Source organism: Artemia franciscana, chromosome 4 (assembly GCF_032884065.1).
Source record: "Artemia franciscana chromosome 4, ASM3288406v1, whole genome shotgun sequence".
In the NCBI taxonomy this organism is placed as follows: Eukaryota; Metazoa; Arthropoda; class Branchiopoda; order Anostraca; family Artemiidae; genus Artemia; species Artemia franciscana.
Window position 1 is genome coordinate 26,290,429 of NC_088866.1, and position 25,917 is coordinate 26,316,345.

The following is a 25,917-nucleotide window of genomic DNA, read 5'->3' on the forward strand; positions in this document are numbered from 1 at the left end:
TTGTAACTTGGAGCCCCACCCCCGGGGACTGCAGGGGATTAAGTAATCCCCAAAGACATAATTATTATGTTTTTTCGGCTATGCTGAACAAAATGGCTCTCTCAAAATTTTGATCCGTTGAATTTGGGAAAACATGAGCATAGAGGGGGCCAAGGTGTCCTCCAGTTTTTTAGTCACTTAAAAAGGGCACTAGGACTTATCACTTCCATTTGAATGAGCCCTCTTGCGACATTCTAGAACCACTTGGTTGATAAGATGACCCCTCAAAAAAAAACAAAAAAAAACAAATAGACACGTACCCGTGATCGGTCTTCTGCCAAAAATTACGAAGTTTCACATTTTGTTGATGGGAGCTTGAAACTTTTACGATAGGATTCTCTAATATGCTGAATACGATGGTGTAATTTTGGATAAGATTATATTACTTTTAGGGGGTGTTTCTCCCTATTTTCCAAAATAAGGGAAATTTTTTCAGGCTCGTAGCTTTTGATGAGTAAGACTAAATTTGATGATACTTATATATTTAAAATCAGCATAAAAATCCAATTCCTTTAGTGTATCTTTTAGTATTAAAATTCTGTTTTTTAGAGTTTCCCTTACTATTGAGCCGGGTCACTCCTTATTACAGTTCGTTACCATGAACTGTTTGATTTATTTAAAGTTGTTAATCTATTAGGGGTTGGGATGGGCTGGAAAAATGAGCGTAGGAGGGGGCCTAGGTGCACTCTAATTTTTTGGTCACTTAAAAAGGGCACTAGAACTTTTCATTTCCGTTAGAGTGAGCCCTTTTTTGACATTCTAGGAGCACTTGATTGATACGATAACCCCTGCATAAAAAAAAAACAAAAAAAAACACGCCCGTGATCGGTCTTCTGGCAAAAAATACGAAGTTCAACATTTTTGTAGATGAGAGATGGAAACTTTAAATATAGGGTTCTCTGATACGCTGAATACGATGGTATGATTTTCATTAAAATTATATTACTTTTAGGGGTTGTTTTCCTCTATTTTCGAAAATAAGGCAAATTTTATAAGGCTCGTAACTTTTGATGAGCATGACTAAATTTGATAAAACGTATATATTTTAAATCCCAATAAAAATACGATTCTTTTAACGTGTCTTTTAGTATCAAAATTCTGTTTTTTAGAGTTTTATTTACTATTGAGCCGGGTCGCTCCTTATTACAGTTCATTACCGCGAACTGTTTGAAAGAAACAACTAAAAGATTTAGAATAAGCTCTTTAGCAATAAAAAAGACTATGTCAATAAAAAATGAACAGAAAATGAACTCCCCCGAACAGATCCGTACCAATTATGTCAATCTCGTATCCATAACTTGTGCTTATTCTTCCCATCAAGTATCATCCCGATCTCTCCACTCTAAGCGTTTTCCAAGATTTTTTTCTCCCCTCCAACCCTATATGTCCCCGTATCCGATTCGGATTACAAATTGAGCATTCAAGACATAAGATTCTTCTATATAAAAAGTTTCATTAAGATCTGATCACCCATTCGTAAGATACCTCGATTTTCACATTTTCTAAGAATTCATCTTAAGATGAATTTAAGATGATCTCTCTGCTTTAAACGTTTTCCCAGATTTCCGGTCCACCCGCCCCCCCTAATGACACTGGATCTGGTCAGGATTCAAAGTAAAAGATCTGAGTTTCGAGGTACTTCTAAATACGAAACTTCATTAACTTACGATCACTCTTTCGTAAGTTATAAATACCACATTAAAAAAAATTGAATTAACCCTTCCCCCAACTCCTCCAAAGAGAGTAGATCTGTTCCGGTTATGTCAATCCCGTATCTAGGACTTGTGCTTATTTTTCCCACCAAGTTTCATCCAGATCCCTCCACTCTAAGGGTTTTCCAAGATTTTAGGTTCCACCCCCCCCCAAAAAAAAATCCCCTACACCGGATCTGGTTGCGACTTAAAATAAGAGCTTCGAGACATGATATCATTCCAAACATCAAATTTCAATAAGATCCAGTCACTCCTTCGTAAGTTAAAAGTACCTCATTTTCTAATTTTTCAGAATTAACCCTCCCACCCAACTCCACCAAAGAGAGCGGATCCGTTCCCGTTATGTCAATCACGTATCTAGGACTTATGGTTACATTACCCCCCTCCCCAATTCTCTGAAATGTCACCAGATCCGGTCGGAATTTAAAATAAGAGCTCTGAGACACGATATCTTTCCAAACATCATATTTCATTAAGGTCCGATCACTCCTTCGTAAGTTAAAAATACCTAATTGTTTCTAATTTTTCAGAATTAACCCTCCCCCATAATTCCCCCAAAGAGAGCATATGTGTTCCGGTTATGTCAATCACATATCTAGGACATGTGCTTATTTTTCCCACCAATTTTCATCCCGATCGCTCCACTCTAAATGTCTTCCAAGATTTTAGGTCCCCCTTTCAATCTCTCCAATGTCACCAGATCCAGTCAGGATTTAAAATAAGAGCTCTGAGACATGACATCCTTCCAAACTTCAAATTTCATTGAGATCCAATCACTCCTTCGTATGTTAAAAATACCTCATTTTTTCTAATTTTTCAGAATTAACCCCTCTCCCAACTACCCCAAAGAGAGCGGATCGGTTCCGGTTATTTCAATCATGTATCAAGGACTTGTGCGTCTCTTCCACCAAGTTTCCTCCCGATGCCTCCACTTTAAGTGTTTTCCAAAAATTTAGGTTTTCTCCTCCCAACTCCCCCTCCCAATGTCACCAGATCCAGTTGGGATTTAAAGTAGCAGCTCTGAGACACAATATCCTTCCAAACATCAAATTTCATTAAAATCGGATCAGCCGTTTGTAAGTCAAGCTTACCAGGAAGTGCCTAAAGTAGCAAAACCGGGACCGACAGACCGACTTACAGACACACTGACAGAATTTGCGATTGCTATATGTCACTTGGTTAATACTAAGTGCCATAAAATGGGCAATAAACAAAAGAAAATAATCTAAAACCATGTAGTATGGCACCAAACAGATTAAGCAAAATATACATAGTTTACCTTTGAAAGTGTAGTTGTCTTTGGTAAATTAAAGACTGCTAACGTTTTTTTAATTTTTACCGAAGAAATAACTGTTATCGAATATATTACAACCTTTGAAACATATTTAAGCAAATACAAGATTTAAAATGGCTTAAGAGTGACACCAATACTGTCACTGAAACTCATCCTTATTAAAAAATTGTCAAAAATTACCAAGGAAATGATTCAGGTTTTGGCTGTAGAAGGCATCAAATTAAACGAAAAATGGGCAAAATCAGCAGAAAATAATCTAAAAGCATGTTGTATGGAACCAAAAAGCTTAAGCAAAATACACAGTTGCTTACCTTTGAGGGTGTAGTTGTCTTTAGTAAGCTAGAGACTGCAAACATTTTTATTTTTACGGATGAAAAGTGATATTAGTTTTATAGCTTTTTTAGTTTTTTTTCTTTTTAGTTTTTTTACCTTTTTTAATTTTTTATTTTTTTTACGTTTTTTCTTTTTTATTTTTTTTATTTTTTAGTTTTTTTAGCTTTTTTCTTTTTAGTTTTTTACTTTTTTACTTTTTTCTTTTTTCAGTTTTCCTTTTCTTCTTTATTGTTCAGCGTCACTATGAAATACATATCGCAGAACCTTTGTTTTTTTTTAAACTAAGATCTGGTAGGCATTAATGACCTTATCCAAGTCAAAATCCCAAACACAATCATCATCGCTATCATTTTCAGTCTTGATACGTTTTGACTCTCGCTATCCAGTTGGAGTTTCATCTATTGAACAAAAGGAATACAGATGCGGCAGCCACCAATATTCTAGGAATTTTGTCATTCATGTTTAAGGGCTCAAACGATCTTTATAACGTCTATTGATCCTCCTTAAGGAGGCCGTAGGTGGTCAATCATTTTGATCAAAAGCTTCCGCCAATCGATTGGCTCAAACAGGATTGCCCGTCTAGGAACCTGTTTGACGCTTGAGTCAAGCGTTAACTGTGATTGATAGAAACTTTGAATGACTCAATCATTTTGATCAAGTTTATTTAAGAGCAGCGTGACGTTTATATAATGTGAAATATTTTCAGATGCATGAAGCATTAGCTATCAATAATATTTAAGTTAATAAATGTTTAAGTTAATAAGTGTTCAATTCCTGCTAGTATTTTTTTTTTTTTAGTATATTTTGTCCCTTCTTCTGACAACTTTTCAGATAATACACTATTTTTGCAGATGTGATATACTTTTTTTTTGTAAAAGCACATCCAGGGAAGGTTTATTTTAAAGCTGTTACTCATATCACAGAGCTTTTTATTAATTAAATAAAAAATTGTTCGATTCGTTAATTTACGGATAATAAAACTTTATTTAATAGTAGAGTAAGAAATAAGCTAGCCTGTTCTGTAATGTTTTAGACGGCTTTTTCCGTTTCATTGACGTTTTTTTTGTCATCTTTATATTTTTCCTCTATAGCTTACAGTTTTTTCCTGGTCAGTTGTTTATAGTAAGTGTTTTAGTTCTTATCTTTAGATCACAAAATTTAGATCACTAAGGGCTAAGTGACCTTTAGTTTCAATTTTAATGCACCTTTTCCTGTCTTTTTTGTTTTACCACGCATGTTTTTATTCTGCCTTTAGTTTTTGTTTGAATCCACCCTTTTCCTATCGGATGTTAGTTTTGCCAAGCATTTTATTTCTTTGTGCCAGATATGTCAACTGCAATACTATCCTTTACACATATAAAAATATCAACTGTGTCTGGGGGCTAAAAGGCAGTCTCACTTAACAAAGCATATCAGAACAATAGGATTTTTTGTGGCGGTTGAAATTTCCACGTGGATATCACCTTTGCAAAAGTAAAGAACAAAAATTTTAGGTCGAAGTCGCAATACTTAAGCTGTATTTGAATTTGATAAAAATAATTATGGTTCCTCTTTAAATAGACGCTGTTTGAAATGTAAGCCATTATTGTTATTTTTCTTTGAGATCGACCAGAGTACTCCTTCTAAAATTTTGAATATTCTTGGAAAATATGTGGGAGGGGGGGTGGATGCTATGGATATATAAACAGCTAAATTAAAAAGAAATTTGTCGGTAATTTTGAAGTAAACCTTGCCAAGGTCTTATACGTTGCCAAGAAAATTTATCGCTGGCAATTAAATTTGAAAGTATGTTTTTTCTGGGTTTGCCTTGGATATTCGTTATAAGAAACTGAATTAAATTTTTTTTTTACTGAAAGTAAGGAACAACATTCAACCTCGAAACGAGCAGAAATTATTCTGAATTATAAGAGGTTGCCCCCTTCTTCTTTACGTAATTCTTCTCGACGATTTATTTTACCAAAACGATCTTCTACAGCAGCCCAGAGGTCTCCAGTATATCTATCAATTCAATTATGGAACTCCATCCCTTCAGATGTCCCTCTTTTTCTTTCTGCAAAGGCATTATTTCGTCGGGTCTTTCCAATTCAATAATTTTTCTCTCTCTTTATTAATCCTTTCTTAATTTGTATGTCTCTTCTCTTCTTTTAAAATCATTATCAGCTATATTTTAAATCTCCTTCTAAATCTTCTATCTGTTAAATGTCCTATCTATTCATTGTCCTTGTTTTGTTCCAGTGTTTTTGTTTTGTTTTTGTATATATTTTATAACACTTTTTTATTCTTGTTCTTTGTAGTCCATTACAAGCAAAGCTTCTTGGGCCTAGTAACCACTTTTCTTTTGTAATAGTTTTTTCTTTTAGTATCAATAAATTGATTGATTGAATGATCTCTACATGAAAAATTCAGTTTGTAAAAAGAAAGTAAGACAATTAAAAAGAATTTCGCGCAAGAACTCTGTCAAATCCCCCCAATGTAAATTTTTCCTTAAAAAGTTACTCCTCTGTCAATTTCTCTCTCCACAGAAAATTCTCGATATGAAAACCAACTACAATTACCCCACCACCACCCAAAAAATGTATTAACTTCTAAATAATAAATACGATACGTGAACAATGGGCAAATTTCTGAACTTACAGCCGTCTCCCCAACGACATCGGGGGTTATTTTTTCCCTAAGTATATAGGTACTGCTGTATTATAGCGACCCCATTCAAGAAGTGAAGTTAGGTGAAATATACCAAAACAGGATGAAAACATAAAACTTTATTAACACAATTATAGAAACTACATAAAAAAAATTCTTCTGTAATTTGTAAAAAAAATGTCTGTGATTCTTTGGTTGTTTGTTTCTTGACTCAGGAAGCGGCTCCTTGGCTGAGGCGGAGAAGCCACGTAAAGAGTAGAAGAGCTTAGATGAGCAGTAAATCCGTTTAGCAAGGGATGAGCAAAATAATAACAGATTTAAAAATGTTAAGGGTTCCATTTCTTTTAAAATAAAACAAAAGAAGATAAAAAGAAATAGTTTTACTGAAAATTAACTTTACTTAAGGTTGAGAACCCTTGGTTTTTATTTAAACTTTATAATTGTAAGGAGTCACGCCTGTTGCAACGTCTTTGTATGTGAAAATAAATGCTACACACAAAAAGACGGCAACAGGTATACAGACCTTACAGATTTAGTTTCGAGATTTACTGCTCAGCTCTCTTAATTTTCAACCTAGAAAAGAAAAAGGACGTTAATCGATTGGAGATAAAAGATAGTCTTACATTCAAAAGGTTTTTGGACAAATTTTGACGTAACACCTTAAATTAGGTATTTTCTTCTTGCACCACAATTTTTGACGTAACACCTTAAATTAGGTAGTTTCTTCTTGCACCACAATGGCTATCTATGACAAACAAATAAATTTTCAAGTGGGGATAAATTCATTTATTTAGACAGAGAAAAAAAAAAGGGTCAAAATTCCATATATTTCTATCACATATATACAGCGATCGTCATAAAAAAAATTACTATTGATTAGTCAGTAATCGATAATCAGTAGAATGAATCTACAAATGATGATTGCTGTATATGTTAATATGTAGCTTAAATCATTCTGTTTTGTCCTAATTAGACGCTAATTCTAGTTTTCTTAATTAGATGCTATTAATCTATTCATGATTTACTAGGTTACTGATACCAACCAATACAACAACAATTCATCTGAATAAAATGACTTCTGAAACAGTATGTTCGTTTAATTGGACCAAAAAGAAGGTTTTTTTCAAAAGTACCAAACAGGATTCACTAAAAATATTTTTACTCTTATATTTTTTCTACGACCTCTTTCCATTAGCGAGACCCTCCTTTTTAGGCTCCAAATATAAGACCGATAAGCAAGATTTTGACAGCCTATCTTTTTCCACCGGTAATAGGTATCCCATCTAATTTCACCTTTCATTCTTTAAAAAGTCCTGAAAATTGGGATTGAATCATTTTCATTGGTCATCTTAGGGATTGATATCCTGGCACAAAAAGGAGTGCATGAAAATGTTTTTGGGACTTGCCCACTGTTATTACCGCAGTTTTTGTGTCATACTCTTGGTGTTAAGATTAATATTTCTCTTCACCTCAAAACCTTATGAACGTCAAATGAACTGGGGTAGTAGTGTATCTTTCATTTTCCTCTGGCTATTCCCATAAAAATAAACCCTGGCCTTTTTCTCAGGCCTTATATTGCCTGATTAGATTTTTTAGACTGCATAAGGTTAAGAGCCTCATTTTGGACAAATATCATACATTTCTGAATATTTAATCATACCTCATATTCACATCAGTTGGACCAGTTTAGAAAAATGTAGGGGGAGAGCTAGGAGTTTTTGATTGTTTTTGAATGAAGATAAAAAAAACAGAAACAGAAAAATAATGAGCAAATAAACCTATAATATAAATCATAATTTTCTTAATTAGACGCTACTAATCTAGTCATGATTTACTAGGTTACTGATACCAACCAATACAACAATAATTCATCTGAATCAAACGACTTCTGAAACGGTATGTTCGTTTAATTGGACCAACAAGAAGGTTTTTTTTCAAAAGTACCAAACAGAATTCACTAAAAACATTTTTTTCAGCCAAGAATTTCTTGGTGACCAACTGTGTGTAAGGAGTGAGGTGGCTCAATAGTAACCGAAACCCTACAAAACTTAATTCTTCTGATTAAGACATTGTATTCAAAAGCTGCTTTTTCTTTGGAGTTTTTTACTATTAGCACAAATCAATCTTAATTTACATTTCCCTGTTAAAAACTGTTTTAAAATCTGATATTCAATTATTTAGGTAGGTAACTTTATTCAAAAAAAAGAAGGCCTATAAGCAGAACTGACATCTAAAACGATCCATTTCTTTAAAATATTTCACATATCATTAATAAATAAATAAATAAATAAGATATATATTTTTTCCATCTTTATAACCCATCTTTATAACCCATCAATATAAGATAATTATTTTTTAACCCATCTTTTACAAAAAGAGGGCGAAAAAACCTTAAGATGGAGTAATAAGAGAAAAAAGCTATAAATAAATACAATTCAACACCAACAGACAATCAATTAAACAATGCTGACCAAGAATGAGATACTATTGACATAGAAGAATGAAAATCAAGCACCCTTTAATCAATAACACATATAGGCAAAACTAGGTGGAATTTATTCATTAAGTAACTAATTCTAATCCAAGGAGGGTAACTGAGATGGAATTTAGCATAACAAAAATATAGTCTACGAACAGCTAGTTTCTGGGGTTCACTAAAAAACTGCCAAACTGGACAATATTTTCCAGGGGGGGGGGGGAGACACAAAAAAAGCAGTGACGGTTGGGTGACAGGGAATACATTTCAGGATATTTTTCGTAGAAATAAGTTTAAGTTAATTTTTTAATACTTTTAGGAAAAACTTAAGTTAAACTTAAGAAAAACTTAGTTAAACTGCTTGCAAAATAAAAGAAAATACAGTAAATTTTAAATGACAAAGATTCCTGGCAAATGGATCAATTTATTTAATCAATAATATATTTAATTATAATGCATTAAATAGTAAAAGAAGATAAAACTGAAACCAAAATTACAGAAAGATTTATTGCTTCCGTAGATTATAAAAGATGTAGTTTTGTCATTATGCATTTTCCTGCGCCTTAGAATAGTTTACAAAAGGAGTAGAAATGCTTAAAAATCATCCTGCCTGCATAGATACCACCTTTTGATTTTACAACAGCCATACAAAATGTACTTCTTTCGCAAAAAAAAAATTGACTAGAGAAAGAAAAACATAATTTAAACTTATTATCCAGCTGTCAAATCGACCCTCTTTTTTTTTATTATCGTATTGTCACAGGAGAACCTTATGAAATAGTTTGTGATAAAAACTGGAAGTAAAAAGTAGCTTGGGCCAATATTCACCGAAAATAGAATTGGAATTCTCATGACAATTGCTAAACTGAGAGTATAAGCTTTTTATGCTGATTCTAAATATATAAAATACTTGCTGTTTATTGATAACCACCCAATGCCTGATTTTTGAAAAAAAGAAGAAACATCCCCCCCAAAGCAAGCTATCTTATTGAAAATAACTTTGTTAGATAAATCGTATCAGAAAAACCTATGAGGTTTCAAGATCCAATTTTCAAAATGTGAATTTTTGCATTGCTTTTCAGAAAAAGAAACATGGTCGATACATGTTTATTTGTTTTGCTTTTTACCAGGGGTGATCAAACCGAAAGTCTAAGATAATTGATAGAGAGCCCATTCAAAAGTAAATTTAAAGTTATTTTTAAGTGACCATACAGGTTGGGCTAGGGGAAGGTTTTGTTTCCTGCCATTTTAGGGCACTAAACAAAAAATTTATCCCAAAGGGAACGAATTTAAAATCAATTTAAAATTACGAGAAGCTAGTTGATTTAAAAATATTAATTACTGTATTTTAGACTTGCCAGTTGCAAAAGAAGTAATGCCACATGGTGGCAGTACCGGGTTCAACCAATTTGATTCGCTTTACTTGTAATAAATTTATCCTACGTTTGGTCATCTGTAATTGTTGATAAGCTGTAAGGGGGGGGGGTTTATTGTTTAGGTGGGTTAGGGTGGATTGAAAAAAAGAACATTTTAACGGAATAAATTTTTTGGGGTGGCAAATACTGCTTTGAGCTTAGTTTTCAGGAGTTTAAATGGTAATATTTTTCTATTTCTATTTATATGAAGAACTTCAATGTATTTACGCAAATGCATTTAATGCATTTATCGATAAGAAAATCCTATTTCAGAGGTTGTGATGGCTTCAATTATGTGGAAATTCAAAAGTTTCACAGAATTTCTATCCATACTAATAATAATACTCCTTTTCATCCAACCAAAATTCTTTAGTAGTATTAATAACAAGGCCTTTGTACCGAAATTAGTATTCATCCCCAATATTTTAAGTTATTTCAAATTTATCCAGAATTGAAATAACAAATTTAAACGTAGGGCAGTACTAGTCAACGAACAATTACTGATTTTTTTTTCAAAGTTTGATTCCTTATATGTGTCAGTGAAAGAGTCTGCTTTTGACGTATGCGCTCTGTCCCCCTCTACTTCAAGATGAAAAAGATCAAGATGAAGAGCTGGAAGAGAGCCTTATAGGACAGAAATGATCTCTTGCCAAGTTTTTTGAACTTCCTTCCCACAATCCAAGAACTGTTTGGAATAATACAGGAATTTGGCCTACCGGCACAAGGAGTTGAAAAGATTCTTGTAGAGTTTGAATTGCTGAAGACGAGCAGAATCAAAGATGGCTTTGCTGACTTAAAAGCTTTCCAAAGAGAATTTGTTCTTTTCCACTCTTTAGAAGGCCAAGGGTCATCCATGGGCTAAGAAGAATAGATCTTTTTCATTTTGAAGTAGAGGGGGACAGAGCGAATACGTCAAAAGCAGACTCTTTCACTGACTCATATAAGGAATCAAACTTTGAACCAAAATCATTATTCTAACCAAATTTTCCACGTCTTCTCAGCTAAACGGGGTCTGAGGCGGATCAGTTTAATCAGACTTTCACTGACTCATATAAGGAATCAAACTTTGAACAAAAATTATTATTCTAACCAAATTTTCCATGTCTTCTCAGCTAAATAGGATCTGAGGCGGATCAGTTTAATCAGACTAAACCTAAAAGAAGCTGAAGCAGATGCTGGAGTATTCCTACACAACTTTTTTTCAAGGCTAAAGCTGGAAAGCACAGGAAAATAGTATGAAATATGACTCCCTACAACACGGTTGCAAACCAAATTAAGAGACGAAAAAATATTAAAAATTAATTTTAAAATAATAAAATTGATAAAAATTAATATTAAAATATTAAAAATATTAAAGACGCTGACGTATCAGTTAAACGTGTCGGAATTTCTCAAGGAACCTTTTTGGGACCACTCTTTTTTCTAGTTATGATTACCAATATTGATCAGGAACTCCTCCAAAGGTGAAAGTATAAGGATAAGCTGTCAATTAAGATCAATTACTGCTGTCTAGCAGTATTTTGGCATAGTCCCGGCTCGGTGTCAGTTTAGCATATCAATTCTTTAAAGTAAAGTTATACTTTCACGAAAAAGAGTAAGAGGAGAATTTTGAATATGGATAAACAAATAGCCAAAAATACTTACTTCTTCATCCGTGAATATGCAATGATCACCTTCCACACACCATTAAAAATCTAGAAGAATCTAAATATTAGATTACTTTCTTAGATTACTTTCGTAACTGTTTTTTGTAATAAAAGAACAAACAATACGATTTAGGAAAAACATGTCTCTAATTTAAATATCTTAGGCATTCGTCATCTAGTTTCGGTTTCAAACCTTTGAGGTCCAAAATGTTTTCATTTAAATGTCTTTCTTTACAAGTACCATATTTCATAAGCATTCTGAAATGATAAACGGAAACAAGAGTAATAGCACATTTAGTCACTGTTACTCACCGGAAAATCTTTGCAACGGAATTAAAATGAACAATTTTTTCCAAATAGAAATTTGGGTAATATCTGAGCAAGCGTATTCTATAAATGTGAGAAAAAAAAATCTTGTTTCGTTTTTACTCTATGACTGAGGAAGGAGTATATCGGTATGTTGGTGATAGAAATGATCCTAGGAGTTACCCCCTCCCCAGAAAACAGGCCCCGCCGAAGTTACCCCCCCCCCCTCTACAAGAAAACAAACAAAAAACTGTAAAAGAAATTTAAAACGTTTCAAAACTGTCCAATTATTTTCTACTTGCTAATGCTTTCCGGGAAAATTTTTGGTCTAAGCAGTTATTACGACAGTAAAGAGTAACAATAAACCCCAAAATGAGCAGAATTTATTCCATAGAAGAGGGGAACTGCCCTTTCTTCATCCATCCCATCCCCTCATGGTTGCAGAAACTTTGGAGGGTGCTCATTACATAAAAAACTAAGAATCCTAGCCCTTTTGCACATTTTAAGAGCCAAAATTTATTGGAGGACAATCAGCTCTCCTATTCAGCCCGTAATTTTCCAAACACTTTCAATCAAAATTTTAAGACAGGCATTTTGTTCAGCTTAGCTGAACAGTCTATTATACATATATCTCTACGATTATCGGGTAGGTCAACCCCATAAAGTTATGCAATTTACCCATTATTCTTAAAAACTGAATATTATTTTTAAGTTAAATCAAAACGCACTGTTTTCATGCTAGTTACCAATAAGACATGTCAGCAATATCCCAATAACGACCGAGGGCATCAAGTTCAATTTTTTGGGGTTACTTCTATTGCTACTTTTGCTCATTAAATTTGATTAAATCAAAGGAGTGTATGTGTATCCAGGTTTTCAAAAAGCAAAGATTGAATTTTTCGAGAATGTTACTAAGTTTTATTTTCAGATCAACTAGAGGAGTTATAAAACTGACTTAAGGGTGAATGCTGTTAAAATTTTTTGAAAAAGTTTTGTGGTAGATAAAAGGTAAAAATGCGACAAGTTTTTTTTGTGTAATGCTTTGTTCTTAGAATTTGGTGATTCAAACAGTTCGTGGTAATAAACTTTAAGTTAGCAGTGGCTTGGGCTAGCAGTAACCGAAACTCTAAAGAAAAAAGATCAAATGATAAACTTTAATCAAGTTTAATGTTAACGAACAAAAGCTCCAAGCCTGAGAAAAGTTGTCGGTTATTTAAAAAAAAAGAATATCCCTCAAGAGAGTAGTGGCATGAAAATTACATCGTCAAATTTGGCATATCAGAGAGCAGTATTGTAGAGGTTTCAGTCTCACATCTACAAAATGTGGAATTTTGAAAATGTGGAACTTTGAGGAAAGTCAAGGATACGCGTTTTTTTTTAGGGTTTATAGTATCAACTGTAACCCCCTCTTCCTCCCCCATCTCAACGTGAAAAGTCCCCTGAAAACGTCTGTACAATTCTCAATAACCATTACTATATGTAAACAATGGTCAAAGTTCGTAACTTGCAGCCCCTCCTCCAGGGACTCTAGGGGATTAAGTTGTCTTAAAAGACATAATAATTATGTTTTACGACTATGCTGAACAAAATGACGATTCCAAATTTTTATCCGGTGACATTGGGTTGAAAATGAGCGTGGGACGGGGTCTAGGTACCCTCCAATTTTTTTTTGTCAATTAAAAAGGGAACTGGAACTTGCAATTTACGTTAGAATGAGCCCTCTCACGACATTCTAGGACCACTGGGTCGATACTATCATCTCTGGAAAAAATAAAAAATGAATAAACACCCATCCGTGATCTGTCTTCAGGCAAACAAAATAATAAATTCCACGTTTTTGTAACTAGGAGCTTAAAACTCCTACAGTAGGGTTCTTTGATATGGTGAATCTGATGGTGTGATTTTCGTTAAGATTTTATGACTTTTAGGGGTTGTTTTTCCCTATTTTCTAAATTGCGATGAAGGGGGAGTGAGTTGGTTGCCTTCCGATCATTTTTTACCCTTAAAGCTTAAGTTAAAAGGTACTAGAAGTTTGGATTTAAAATTAAATGACCCCTTCCGAAGTTCATATGATGACCCCTTTGATACGAAGTCAATCTGGGAAAAAAACATAATACATTTAAAACTATGGCCCTCTACTATAGGCATCACTATAGCATTGCCGCTTTATAATATCCCCCATATCAGGAAACTACGCATTGTTTTGTCCTAATACATTTTGATGGTGAAACTGCAAAGTTAAAATAATTTTCAGAAAAAAAAATAACATGAGTAAATTAAAGCGATACAAAAGAAAAAGTACCGGCTACACATGGTATGTCCATCTGTGTCCTAATAATTTTCTTATTTTTCTTTGAAACATTTAGAGCAATGCAAAAAAAATATAAAGAAACACTTACCCACTAGGCTGCTAAATAGTAGCCTATAGCGAACAGAATTATCCTCATTTTGTGCTCGCTTATAGAAATCTGACAAAGAAATGATTTAGAATAACAATCGTTCTTATATTTTTCTTCCGAAACACAATTCAGCAAAATTATGTAACTTGTCAAGTAGCTTGCCAATTTCTACCCACGCAAACATTAACTTCGAATTTATTCTCTTACAAATTCTTATTTTTATTTTCTCGACCAAATTAATTAGAAAAACAGTATCATATTGCAAAATTACCACAACTCAAATTGTCAAGAGCAGATTATAAAATAGCCATGAAGCTTACACGGAAATTGATCTGGATTTTTTTTTATTTAATGATCTCTTTGGGTTTTTTTTTACGCTAAAGTTTTTTACTGTTTTAAAAAGTAGAGTTAAGAGAAAGAGTCAAACTTTAGCGTAAAGAGTGGGGCGTTAAGGAGAAAAAGCCCATTTCATATACGGAGTTTTTACTGTTTTAAAAAGTAGAGTTAAGAGAAAGAGTCACACTTTAGCGTAAAGAGTGGCGCATTGAGGAGGAAAGGCCCATTTCATATACGGAGTAATTTCTGTTTGTTTTAAGTTTTAATGTTGCTCCTTATTTTCAGTTAAAATAACTAGTTTTTTTTATATTAAATTTTACTAAAAGGCAAAATGTGCACACTGGTGCTATTACTACTATTGCTGCTTCATTTACTACTAGTACTACTGCTGCAACTACTTTTGTTGCAACTTCTTGGAAGGCTAAGAGTATTGAGAAGACAATTTCAAGAAGTATACCAAAATACAGGCTATGAAAAGGACATATCACCAATTTGGAACCTTCCACATTGTGGAACAAATCATCCTAGGTGAAAACATCCAGGAATAGATTGGAGGGATTTTCTACTGACCAAAGGACAATATTTTAATACTACTACTATTCAATACTGTTGCTAGTAATATCAATATTACTACTTCGACTACTATTAAAGCTGTGCCTAAGGGTCTGAAGGTGAAACTTTCAAAACATTTTAAGTGGGGGAGATGAAGTGAATCACAACATACCGTCTGTATGCAGGTAGTCAAAAGAGTGTAACAGCAATATCTAAGAAACAGTTTGGTGTGTGAAGTTGAATTAACAGGGCTTGTTTTGAGGGATGTTAAACGAACCAAGAAAGTATTTGCATCTTAATGCTACTACTTCTGCTCATACAACTACTGCTATTACTATTAATACTGCTTCTGTTGCTATTACTACCCATAAAGCTTTAAATTTTACTGCTACTACTATTACTACTGCTATTAAAAACTAAAGGGATTAAGGCGAAAAATTTGGGATGCAGAGAAACTGTATGGAAAAATTTCAAAACCCACTGTGCCCACACACGTAGCCAAGCGGACGCATCAGAAATGCTTCAGGAACGTTTGATGGTATTAAGCTGAAACTTTCATCGTGTTTTGAAGAGGATGTTGAAGAAACCGAAGGTGCTATACTGCTGCTAATGCTGCTACAGCTATTACTACTAGACAAGCTGAGGGTATTAGCGTGAAATTTTTTAGAAATATTTAGGTGGATGTTTGAACTAACTAAAAACAAAATATGAGTATATGAACTTTAAAAAAGGTGACAAACCAATATCTGAAGAACAACTTATTTTATTAAGTTAGAGCCTTATGGTAAGTTGTGGGGTATTTTGAACTAGCCAGGAGGCACTTTGTTTGTACTTTTAATGCTACCACTAAAAATACTGTAACTAATGATGTTATGTGTATTAAGGTGAAACCTTTAGGAAACGTTTGGGAGGAGTCTCAATTAAATGAAAAAACTTTATGCATGCAGGTTTTCAAAAGAGCATATTAGCCTTGTCATGGGCAGCACCACTCTATAATAGCTGGATATATCATTGTAATTTATAAAGGAGCTAATTCGATTCAAAATTAAAGTACTAGTGCCCTTTATAAGAATAAAAAGTTATTAGGCCACGCAGGCCTTCTCTCAAGCCCATTCACTTTCAAAACGCACCCAGTCATATTTTTGAGACGACCATTTTATTCAGCATGGTAGAAAGATCCCGCAACTATGTCCTTAGGGATATTAGGCATGTCAGCCCCCACAATTATGCAGTTGGCCTATTTTACTTAAAAACTAAATGTTGCTTCAAGCTAAATCAAAAGGCATTTGTTTATGGTTGCCAATAAGCACCTCATTAATGTATCGAGAACGACTGGGGATAATAAGTTGAAACTTTTAAGGCTACTACTAAAGGTCTTTTTGGAATGATATTAAGTTTTATTTTTTAGGTCAACTTCAGGAGTTATAAAATTAAATTAATAAATGCTGTTAGCGAAAGCATAAAAAATTGTTCAAAAGTTTCTCCAACATACAAATAGCAACCCCCAATATTGATTCTTATGGAAAAAACTCAAAACATATAAGAAAAAATTCCATGATAAAAAACTATCAAATAATTCGTGGTAACGAACTGTAGTAAGGAGCGACCCGGCTCAATAGTAACCGAAACTCTTAAACAAGAAATTTTATAAGAATAGTTACATCAAAAGAATCGCATTTTAAAGCTGATTAAAAATATATTAATTTCATTAAGTTTTGACTTACCTATCAAAAGTTACGAGCCTGAGAAAATTTGCCTTATTTCAGAAAACAGGGAGAAACATCCCTTAAAACTCATAGATTCTTAACAAAAATCACACCATCAGATTTAACGTATCAGAGAACCCTACAGTAAAATTTTCAATCTCCTATCTACAAAAATATGAATTTTTTTTTTTTTGCCACAAGAAAGATCACGGATGCGTGTTTATTTGTTTGTTTTTCCCAGGGGTGATCATATCGACCCAGTCGTCCTAGTATGTCGCGAGGGGGCTCATTCTAACGTAAATTAAAAGTTCTAGTGCTCTTTTTAAGTGACCTAAAAAATTGGAGGGCACCTAAGCCCCCTCCTAGGCTCATGTTTTCTCCAAAGTCACTGGATCAAAATTCTGAGATAGCCATTTTATTCAGCATAGTCGAAAAGTCTAATAACTATGTCTTTTGGGATGACTTACTTCCCCAAAATCCCCGTTGGAGGGGCTGCAATTTACAAACTTTGACCAGTGTTTACATATTGTAATGGTTATTGGGAAGTGTACAGACGCTTTCAGGGGTCTTTTTTGGTTGGGGGGGGGGGTTGAGGCAAGGAGGTTAATGTGGAAGAAACATTCCATGGAGGAATTTGTCATGGTGGAATAAAATTTCCATGAAGGGGGCGCAGGATTGTTTAGCATTTAAAAAATAAACAGTCAAAAAATTAATTTAAAAAAGTTTTTTCAACTGAAAGGAAGGAGCAGCATTAAAACTTAAAATGAACAGAAATTATTACATATGAGGGGTTCACCTCCTCCTAATACCTTGCTCTTTACGCTAAAGTAATTTTATTAATTTTAACTATTTATTCTACGGCTTTTGTGATTCAGGGGTGATTCTTAAGGAATTGGGACTAATTTTAGGCTTTAGTGTAAAGAGCGAGGTATCAACGAGAGGATGAAACCCCTCATATACGTAATAAGAACTTACGAATATAGAAGTTCGTTACGTAAGTTAATTCGTAAGTTACGTATGTTTTTACTAATAAAACGTTCCTAAAAATTAAAAGTTCTAGTTACCTTTTTAAATAACCAAAAAATTAGAGGGTAACTAGACCTACTCCCCAGCTCCCGTTTTTCTCAAAATAGTCCGATCAAAACTATGAGAAAACCATTTAGCAAAAAAAAAAAAATATGCAAATTTCGTTTTTATTATTCATGTGCAGAGAGCCAAAACCTGCATTAATTCAAAAACGTTCAGAAATTAAATAAGAAAACAAGTTTTTTTTAACTGAAACTAAGGAGCGACATTAAAACTTAAACGAACAGAAATTACTCCGTATATGAAAGGGGCTGTTCTCTCCACAACGCCCCCGCTCTGTATGCCCCAATTCCTACTATTTCAAGCGAGGAATAATTGCAGGGACCCACAAACCAAATGAGAAACTGCATTGCCACTTAATTTAAAACCAAAAGCTCAAGCTATCGACCTTAAAAGCCTGGGAATAAGACTTTTTGCTACCCAAGAGGTCCTTGATCTGGTCGTTATAATTTTCGCCATTGTTTCTTATAATTATTCAATAATTTAAAGCTGCTCTTTACGTTAAGGTTTATTAATCCTTAACTTAGTCTTTTGTAGTATCAAAAAAAAAAAAAAAAAAAAACCCGGATGGTGATTGCGAAGCGTTTCCATTGCTGATTGTTTTTCAAAATATCCAAAAATTTGATTTAAAAATTCTACTGTTTAAGCTCTATCTTTCTTCTAAAACATAGAATTTCTTATCAATCCTGCAGCTGCAATTTGCATCAAAGGGACAAAAACTTGCATTCTTGGATTTACTACTCTAAAAATCCATCCATTCATCCTATCAGAATTATGATAGCAATTGCAAATTTTGTTAATTTTTTCCAAAAGGTTTTCAGTTAGTTCTAAAGTCTAAAGGATTAAAATAATGCCATCTAGCAGCTTTCTCATTTGGCCAAAAAAGTAAAATCCGAGTGGATTTTTTTTTTTTATATAGCTACATAGCTACACCGCAGCACAGAACGAACCATAGCCTATAGGAACCATAGTTTGAAGAATGTTTTAGCAAAAAAGTCTAGGGAATTGGGACTGGTGTTTTTTCTCCTTGAAAATCCCCCCTCACCCAAATGAAATCTGTCCCTCGCCAAAAACCCCCGTGAAAATTCCCCATACAAAGGGTAATGTACCACAGAGAAAGCATAAAGCATGTAGCTCAAAATGTTGATTAGATGTCGTAAGATTTATCTGATATCCCTATACCCCGTCACTTTTTGGTTAAATCTTAAAAATCGTCAATATATTTTTCTGTCGTTCAATATATTGCCGCAAAGCACATTAAAAACTCCTAATCATAACTTTAAACTCCTAAAAATACATTTTTTCTTTTTTAACCATCCCCCCTCCCCATAAATCCAATTATTCTAACGAATTTGTAAAATCACTCTCTAGTCTTCTGAGTTAGGGGGGCTGAGTCCCCCTCCTCTCACCCCTATAGGTAAATATAACCAAAAAGCTGACACAACTTTTTGATGATGTATTGGCCCCTGTTTACCTTGAACTTTCGATTAGAATTTTTCTTGCAACTTTGTTTTCTTTTCTTATCATCTCTTTTTATTAATTTATTTTTCCGTTTTGCTTTTTTTTTCTTTTTTTTTCATTTTCGTGTATCTATTTTTTCAGAGAGCCAGCATTTTTGGAGGTTTAAAGAAATTTCTAGTCCTTTTTTAAAAGTCGAAATTTATTGGAAACCAACCAGTATTTTCCACAAGGGGTAGTATTTTCCATGGGGTTGTTTTTGGGAGGGGTATTTTTCTGGCGTAAAAACAATTATTTTATTTTCCGAAAGGTTATCAGTTAGTTCTTAGGATTATAATAATACCATTGACCAGTTGTCTCATTTGGTCAAAAAAGAAAATTGTTTGGATCTAAAAATTTCGTCATGATCTGATTTCCTACAATACATAAGGTTTTCCACTTTTTATTGAAATCACTTTTATATATTGAATAAAAATATACATGGAGCTATATCACATTTTTCTCACTCAAAATAAGCAAATCATAATCCAGGCAGGGAGACCAAATTCTGTCATATCCTACACAGCATAATTATTGAGTGCCGTCCCTTTAACATTCAAGTGCTAAGAAATTGAACTAAACAAAAGTGGAATACCTTTGGAACCAATGAATACTAACTGTTAAGTGTTAAGTTAACTAACTGTTAAGTTATCAAAAAAGATCTAGTCATAAATGGTACCCCTCCCTCATTAACAAGAAAATTTGCTAAATAGATCAGGTACATACGCGATGAGGGGGAATTTCTACCGAAAATATGAAGATTCTTGTGATTTTATAAATAATCCCCAATGATTTTCAGGTAATCACCAATCTTGTATAGCTCCATGAGATCTTCGAAACTTGCACTGCCCAGTTTTACGCCAGACACCAGGAGACATGCTCGATTCGGTTTAAAACTATGAAACCACCAGAAAGACCTCATCACATTTTCATATTTTTTTAAAGAAACCGATAATTTGATGGTCACACTAACGCGTTTGGTCTACGATTTCCAACCCAAATAAAATTCAGGCACAGCAAGGATACAATTCAACTTTGATAATAGGTGGATTCGGAAATGAACGGGTTTTAACGGAATGACTTACATTAATAGAGGCAGTGTTATCTCTCTGTTATGGGTCGCTACTTCAATGATTAATTTCTGGGTTACCGACTTTGAATTTTTTTTCAAGAAAATTTAAACCATAGAGATTACATAATCTAGTGGCAAAAATCTGTAACATTCTAGCAGGAAACTAACAATTAGCAAACTCTTACAGATGACTAGTAGTCATTAAGGATTTGTGGTTTGATTAGTATGAATGGAATAACAATTGCATGAACTTTTCAAATGAATGTATTAGATCAAATTTTTCTATGCAAATACCCAGTAACTTGACACAGAAAAATAAATGAATGAGTCAAAGGTGATTTTAAATAAACTGGTAGTTTTACATAACGAGGTAATTTTGATCAAGGAAAATTTTATTCAGAGGGAGTATTTTTCTGCGAAGGAACCATCAGAGTATTCATCCGAGGGGGAGACTCAATAGATACTCAAGCAGCTAAAAGAAACTTTCCTTAAAAACCTAATTGGAAACTTGATTTTTCATAGGGTTTCCCCTAATCTTTGAAAAATGAATTATGATTGAAAATGGACGGAAAAGGGGTGATGGGAGGGAAAATACCAGCCCCAATGTTCTCCTTAGACTATTTAAAAAAAGAAGAAAAACCTTAAAACTTTGGTTCCTATAGGCTATAGTTCGCTCTGAATTGCGGTCTAGCTATCGTTGCAGCCATGATCAATACAAAATACCAAAATACTATGGAAAAATTCTATGGAAACAATGGCTACTACATAGTTTGGCTGGCTACTGCCAGGGAGTGAAAATGTTTTTATTTTGACGCTCTTGGTACTTTCAGTTTAGTGTAAGAAAGTGTACATTAATTGTACATTAATTCGGCCTAGGGGGGCAAAAACAGTTTCTATTTTGATATTCTTGGTATTTAACTATTAGTGTCGAAATTATTATTAGCCTACTATTAGTGTCGAAAATGTATACAAACGGAATCCCTGTAAATTATTTGGCCCAAAGGCCAATCAAAGTTTTTGATTTGATATTCTTGGCAGTGTTGCCACTTATGCCGCATTTCGCGGCATTACGCCGCGATTCTGAGAGAAATGCCGCATACAATTTTGATCATGCTGCATGCCGCGAAATGGCTTTTTATACCGCATTTGTTCCCGTATGTAAAATTTGTCCAACTTTAAGTTTCTTATCTTTCGCAAATGTCTTTGTTGCATAAAATGGGGATTTCAAAGTTTCGCGGAAGTCAACTAAGGACCTTAATTAGTGACTCCTCGGTCGGCAGCTTGTCCCCTGGGAGGCCAGTGTGTTCGAATAGGGTTGAGTTATTTTTGCGGGTTTGACGAAACTTTGACGTTTGAGTTTCTCAGTTCATCTCATGACTTCATGACCTCTGTTAGCTCAGCCCAAGCGTTTTCATGCCAAGTGTTTTCAGAAGTGTTTAATACTTCTTCATTTCGATCAAACATTAGACAAAAATGGCCGTTGATGTAGATTAATTTTAGAATTATCTTTTTAAATCTTTTTTTTGTAAGTATATAATTTATATTTTAGTGTTACGAAGGAGTCAAAATAATCAAAGGTCTCTAATAGTGGTTTTACAGAAGGAAACATGCTAGAACAAAAAGATACTTAAAAGACATAACATAGTCTAAAGATATAAGTATAATTTGCAAACTATATATCTGCTGCAGCATGTCTCCCTGTGGTTATAAACTGTGCTATTCCAGACATTTTTGTGCTTTACTCGAAACACTACATGCTCTGAACAAAACACTACAAATAAATAATATAGCCTATTTGACTGTTCTTTAGCCTACTAAGATTAAAATGAGGACGATTGTACATTATAGCTTAAATTTCAGTTTTTAAATTCTTGTTCTATGCTTTTAGCTTTGATAATACAATTTCTACTATTTGAGCAAAATAGTAAAATTCTAGCTTTGCTATCTTAGAAAAGGGTTTGGTTAGGAGAATGAATAGCCAAGTGAATCCTGGGCAAAAAACTTAGACCTACTCTGGGAAGGTATTTCCAAGCTTACACGTTCACCCTCCTCTGATTTCTAAGTCTTCAAAATTTCCCTACTTGACAAGTCTATATCCATTGAAACTTTGAAAAAATAATTGTTGTTAAACAGAAGGAAACATGGTTGAACAAAATTTCTTTAAAAGACTGCTTTGAATGGGGAGGGGCTTCAGAAATTGCTATGATCCAAAATAATTATAAGTAGACTAGCTGTTGGGGTGGCGCTTCGTACCACCCCAACACCTAGTTGGTGGGAGCACTTCGCGCCCCCCCCCCTCTAGCCCCCACGCGCGTAAGTCGTTACGCGCCATATTAGTTACACGCCATTGTAGTTGTGTCCCTGTGTCCCACCTGTGAATATAGATAAAAGAGAAAATATTTCTCTTTTCGTTATAGATATATATGTTTTTAAATACGTAAAACTTGCGAATAAACACCATTCTTCGATGTCCCATTGTCTGTGCTGATAAATAGATTGTCAGGTGTACCGACTCTTGAACATGCAACATAGAATTATCCATGGGAAAAACAATCCGTATTCAGAACTATACCTCATTATTCTAATGATTGCCCTTGAGCTTTGTTGATGGTGATTGCTAATCTAACATTCCCTGTGTCCCCGTCGTCATTTATATATCCCCCTGTACCCCCGGCATCCCCGTTGTAATTGTGTCCCTATGTCCCGGTCGTCATTTACATTCCCAGTATCCCGGTCGTCATTTGTGCCCCAGTGTTCCAGTCTGTAATTTCTCTTTGAGCGTCCCGGTCGTCATTTATATTCCCTGTGTCCCGGTGTCCCGATCTTCATTTGCGTCCCGGTGTCCTGGTCTGTAATTTATCTTTGAGTGTCCCAGTCGTCATTTATATCTCCCGGTCGTTATTTGTGTCCCAGTGTCCCAGTCTGTAATTTCTCTTTGAGTGTCCTGGTCGTCATTTATATTCCCTGTGTCCCGGTTTTAAGTTTTCTTTTTTTTCCTTTATTTTTCAGTTTTTTTCCCTTTTTTTAGTTTTTTTTTCTTTTTCAGTTTTTGTTTTTTTTTTAGTTTTTTAGTTTTTTCATTAGTTTTTAGTTGTTTTTTTTTCTTTTTAGTTTTTTTGTGGTTTTTACCATTTTTTTTAGTTTTTTACCTTTTTTTTAGTTTTTTAGCTTTTTTAGTTTTTTAGTATTTTATTTTTAGTTTTTTTTAGTTTTTTTCTTCTTTTGTGTTAATGCTAAAGCCAAGGTTCGAACCTGGAACATAACGCTTTACCAAATCAGCTACTTCGGCTTGAATACATTTGTTTTGAGCAGCTTCCTCGGCTGTTGCCATTGTAGGTTCTTCAGTCATTTTACGCTTAGAAATTTCTCTTTCAACGATCTTCTTACAAGTAAAAATTTGCCTTTGAACGATTTTCTTAAATACCTGTGTCCTGGTCGTCATTTATATTCCCTGTGTCCCGGTCGTCATTTGTGTCCCGGTATCCCAGTCTGTAATTTCTCTTTGAGTGTCCCGGTTGTCATTTATATTCCCTCTGTCCCGGTCGTCATTTGTGTCACGGTCTGTAATTTCTCTTTGACTGTTTTTTCTTTTTGTTTTTTTTTTCTTTGTTTTCTTACTTTCTCTATCAGCCGCAAGCCTGTTCTCTTGCTGTTCTTGTGATTTCTCGGCACGCTTTCTTTTCTTACTTTCTCTATCAGCCTCAAGTTTTTTGGCATAGACTTTTTGAGCAGCTTCCTCGGCTGTTGCCATTGTAGGTTCTTCAGTCATTTTACAATTAAACATTTTTCCGTCCACGATCTTCTTACAATTAAAAATTTGTCTTTGAATAATTTTCTTAAATACTTTTAATGACGTCATCGTCATAACAAACATGACGACAACTGACGACATGATGACATGGCGTCACACGGCAGACATAAGACACATACAACTTATTTATATATATATAGATATACGTATAATTTGCAAACTGTCTTTCCAACATATCTCCCTGTGGACATATGCTGCTCTACTCCAGACCTTTGTGTGTTGCTGCTCTGTCTTTTGGTAAATTTGGAGCAAACCATATAACGAGCTTTCATAGAAAGTAAATATACCACTTGATGCGTTTTTATATGCTCTTTATGGATATAATTATCGCTTCTAGTGCAAATTCAGATTTAAGTACTTTTTTAGCTCTTAAAAATGACAAAAAAAAGTATGACAGTTCATATAACTGACTTGCCAAACAAGCAAGCATGCCACTTGATGCCTTTTCTTATGTTCTTTGCAAATATGATAATTGCTTCTACCACATTTTCAAATTTAAGAACTTTTTAAGCTCTAAAAATGACAAATTTTCAAAGAAAATACAAGTTATCTCTCATTTCCAACAAAATAGTTATGTTTTCTCTGTGTTATTTTCAGCAAAATAATACTACATTTTCTCAATGCTAAAATTATTTATAATAACGTTAGGTTAGGTTAAAATGTACTTGAATCTGAATTTGTGGTAGAAGTTATTAGTGTATTTCTAAGAATGCAAAAATTACACCAAGGGGCTAACCACTCGGATTGTTCAGGAGCGATTCAGTCAAGCATTATTTAGTTCTAACCTGTTTAAACAGAGTCTAGAGAAGAAGTAAGGTGCAGACACCAAACTGCCGGTTAATGAATATATAAGAAAATTGTATTGTATAAATAATTAAGGATAAGCTGCGTCTAATCCTAGAGATAAATTGAACACAGCACAAGGGCCGAATAAGAAGCAATGGTTTTATTTTAAAAAGACTGATATATCGTTTTTGTTTAATTAAAATAAATTCAGGACAAATTTATGTATTGTAGTATAAGTACAATTTTGCATAATCTTCGTACTGAAATAAGAATTAAAAATATATAAAACAAGCTAATTAATAACTAATGAATGAAACAAACTAACTAATGAACGAAACAAAATGTCCCCAGAATATTTAAATTTGTTATAGCAAAACCCGAGTCTTGCTGTAGAACTACCAAAGCAAACTACAAAAGCAGTCAATGACCAGTCTCAAGTCCAAGGCCTTTCCAAGAAACAATCCCACCCCTTGGTAAATAAACCCCAATAAAAATTACCCATACTAAAGCAGTCAAATGACCAGTCTCAAGTCCAAGGCCTTTCCAAGAAACAATTCAACCCTTTAGTAAGTGAACCCCGATAAAAATGGTCAAAACCCTAATAAAGTTCTTATATAGTTCTTGTTATTGACCACAGTAACATGGGAAAAAAAAGAAATATACGAGGGCTCCATTTGCCAAATGTGCAGGCCCATCGTGAAAAGTTGAAATTAAATTATTGGGCTAGAGGCAGACCGCGTTTACCAAAATATATGTTAGAAGACTTAACGGATGCTTCGGTTCACGACGAATCAAGTTCCGAAGGAAT

General features: G+C 34.0%; 2 long non-coding RNA genes across 2 annotated transcripts in view; both read right to left on the bottom strand.

The window, feature by feature from the left end:
- LOC136026222 (uncharacterized) overlaps positions 1-25,917 on the bottom strand; it is a 263,409-nt gene that overhangs the window by 160,456 nt on the left and 77,036 nt on the right. The window lies entirely within an intron of this gene.
- On the bottom strand, positions 6,126-14,333 carry LOC136026220 (uncharacterized). The gene is made up of 3 exons (XR_010617246.1): positions 14,264-14,333; positions 11,557-11,606; positions 6,126-6,594 (listed from the first exon to the last, which is right to left on the bottom strand). It is a non-coding gene; the product is annotated as an uncharacterized LOC136026220 (long non-coding RNA).